Below are 3,753 nucleotides of genomic sequence, written 5' to 3'. Positions count from 1 at the left end.
GTCACAATCCCAATGGCTTCAGGACCCATGACTGCATATTTAAAGTGTAATAAACATTTGATTAATGAGAGGAAACCCCTTTCAGTTTAACATGTTGTCTTAAGGACTTCCCATGTTCACGCAAGCTCCAAAATGTTGGGAAATTACAGCTGTTAAAAGGCCACAACCATTCCACTTTACAAGTGCCCAACTGGCAGCGAATATCGCCCCAAATTCAGCCTGAACCAATGGACCTCTCCTATGCCGCCAAGTTTCAAATCAGTCTGTTGAACATTTTTATAAGCTGTAGAACTTACTGCCCACCCCCCAATTTCTTGCTATTTTGGCAGGATGCAAATCAGCCAAATTTCGCTATTACAACTGTGGCCCTATAATTTTAATCATAGTGAAGGCCTTTACAATTTTTTCCTCCATTCATCCTGGAAGAGTAGTGTCACCCGTAAAGTCCTTTCCATATAAACATGGACAGCATGCTACAAGGGCATTCTAGCCGCCGCATGTAGGGTGATGATACTAGATACAGTGGTGAGGGCAGAAATCCTGTACATTTAACTTTTGCGTAGCAGAGGGAATTTTAGCAGGTTCCGTTTTTCTCACCTCTGCGCAACAAGGGGCACCTGTCAAAAATCCCTCTTCTGCACAAGTATTATATTAGATGTCTCTCATATATCTGAATATGCCCCAAAGTCCTTTAAAGCAATGAAATCATAATATCCCTCTTATATTTAAGAGATTTTATACAATCTGAATAGATGCAGTGCTGTAGCCAAGGGGAGGCTGAGGCAGACAAACTTCTCTAGAATATTTGTTCCATGCCCCTTCGTTGAATTTTCAGTTTTTATTTAAAAAACAAAAAATAAGTTTCTAGCCTTTCTGCTTTATAGAACTATAAGAGGAAATGTTCAGGCACAACACAATTCCAGCCAATAGCTCAATAAGGATTAAATCTGGTCGCGGTTCCTGTTCGGTTTTTGACCAGTGAATGAGAAAGTCATTGCCATATTTGATGAGCATTTGGCAATTATTGATTGGTTACATGAAAAGTATTTAATTAACTTCAAACATGTCAGACTACTTGTGTTTAGGGGCCTCTTCTGTCACATTGATTTCACAATCCCTTCTCAGTGTATGTAAGTCACTCACCCCCTGACAAGGGACAGGCTAGAGCTGTGTTTCCCAGTGAAAGTTGTACCGGGAAGAAGTGGACAGCCTCCAAAGAATTAGAGCAAAATCAAGCTAAAGGTTCATGCAGGACAGATAGCCAATTGCATTTTTTAAAACAGGTGAATAGCTACAGGGCTAGTACAATCTATACATGCTTATAGCACAAGCCTAATTGTGTCTACTCATTGAATTCAGTGGAGTTTACTCCCAGGTGCATGGGGTTAGGATTGCAGCCTTGCTGAGAACCGGAGTTCAATGAAGCTTACTCTCAAGTAAATCTGTGTAGGATGCGAGCCTTAATTATTTTCCCTGCATATGAATAGTACACTGGAGGAGTACACTCCTCTCTAACAAAATGATTTTTAATCCCAAAAATGGCAGTAGGCATGTAGGGTTACAAGAGTTCAAATCACTCATCCACTAGGGGAGCTATTTGAATGGCGCATGTCAAATGCGAAACAAGTGAGCATTTATTGTTCACCATGTTGTGCCGAAAAGCCCTAAAACACCAATATTCCCATTTTTCAGATTAGAAACTGAGACAAGCTGGAACCGAAAGAGAGGTGCTAACTGCAAAAGGTCATGGGGAGACAGCCATTTATGTTTGTACTTTTATTATTTTCTGTTTTGTTAACTTTTTAAAATAAACACTACAGTCTGCTCTGGGCCTTCAAGATAGGGCAGGATATATAAAAAAATCTAATAAAAGATAACAGATCAATTGGTCCCAGAATCAATCATACCCCATCTGAAGAGGGCAATACCCGCCATAGCTTTTTAGGTACCTGAATTTGCTTGTTTTCTCTTATCTTGCTTTCCATTTATCTTTGTGTATCATGTCTATTGGACTATAAGATATCTTTTTTGTATTGCCAACTGATCTGAGTGCATTGAAGGAAAGGTGGTTTTAAAATGTAGTGAATAAATAAAGTAAACAATAATTGAAACTGCCTGCCACATATATATTTTTGTTGCCACTTTGTCTTTCCCTTTCTTCTCCTATCCGTGTCTGACCTGGATTACAAGTCCCTTAGCAACAGGAAAGTGTATCTTTTATATAATGTCATGTTACCAGCTCTTGGTCTTTGGAACAGGATGGAAATCCTTTAAAAAAATGTTTTTGATTGAAAAATAAATGCAGGCCACCCAATGAGTTCGTAACTGAATAAGCCTTTGCACTCAGGTTTCTCGGACTCAAAGGGAAGCTATTTTCACTGGATCACTTTGGCTTCTTTTATATTTCGAGGTTTCATTCTCCGCCTCCATTGTTCATCATAGCACATTTCTGACCTAGTAAATTATCATCTGTCTCCTGTTTCCGCAGTCTGGCACATCTTCTTCTCATTGCTTTTTGATGACACATCTTGTACAGCCCCTAATGAATTGAGGAGGCATTTTTTTCTCCCTGATTTCATTCCTACGCAATGGCAGCTTTGCGACTGAAAAATTACTTAGATGCTATGAGCTTGGATGTAACATTTCGAATTAACTGATGATGCCTTCCACTAACAGTGAAAGACGTTTTGAACCCTGGCTTTCTTTTATCGCTTCATGGTGGTAGAAGAATGGGCCCTTTCAGGCTTTTAAAATGGATTTCTGTTACATTTTGCTTCTTAATGCTTTCATGCATTCACACAGGTAACAAAACCTGGATTCCAAATTTGGCAAGTTTATTAAATCCACACCAGGAAAGTTATCTGTTGCAACCTTTTGTTTCAGCAACCAAAGGGTTTATTCCTAGCGTAAACAGATAAGGTGAGCAGCAGCCTGCTTCATCACCCTACAGTATGAGGAGCATATGCACTCGATTAGTTTTACGTAATCCCTTCATTCTGAATTAGCAACTGCGAAGGCCAATATATGCATCAGGTCTGTAATCTTAAACACACTTGCAGCCTGTTCCCAAACAAGCTTGGTGAGTTTAATAGAACTTATTTCCTAGTAAGTAGGATTAGGACCATTTATATACAATGGTACCTCGGTTATTGAACACTTCGGAAGCCGAATGTTTCGGTTTTCAAACGCCGAAAATCAGAAAGTGAATGTTTCCGCTTTCAAACACGCCTCAGAAGTTGAACAGCTTCTGAGGCACGTTTCTCCATTTTCTCAATGGAACTTGCCAACCGCCCATTGTGCCTCAGTTGTCGAACATTTCAGAAGTCAAACGGTCTTTCAGAATGAATTACGTTCGAGAAAAGAGGTACTGCTGTACAGAGGCGGAGCTAGCTGTTCCGGCCAGCAGCGATGTCACCACCCCCTCAGGGATGGTGGCCAGAGTGGGCCGCACCCACCTTTCTCTGCTATTGCCACTGTACTTGGAAGTGCTTCCACCAAAATCAATGAATAGGCCAGTGAATAGGGTGTGAGCATCACTTCCCCATGTGACCTTGTAAAAACTCGGGTCACATCCACATCATACATTTAAAGCACTCTTATATTGCTTACAGTCTTGGCTAACCCCAAAGAATCCTGGGAACTGTAATTTCTCCTAAAAAATCTCAGCACCCTTAGCAAACTATAATTCCCAGGACTCTTTGGGGGAAGCCATGACTAACTAAAGTGGCATATGGTTGCTTTAAATGTATGCCA

The sequence above is a fragment of the Podarcis filfolensis genome (genome assembly GCF_964270895.1).
Source record: "Podarcis filfolensis genome assembly, chromosome: 5".
NCBI classification, from domain to species: Eukaryota; Metazoa; Chordata; class Lepidosauria; order Squamata; family Lacertidae; genus Podarcis; species Podarcis filfolensis.
Note: the sequence above shows the minus strand (reverse complement) of the source record.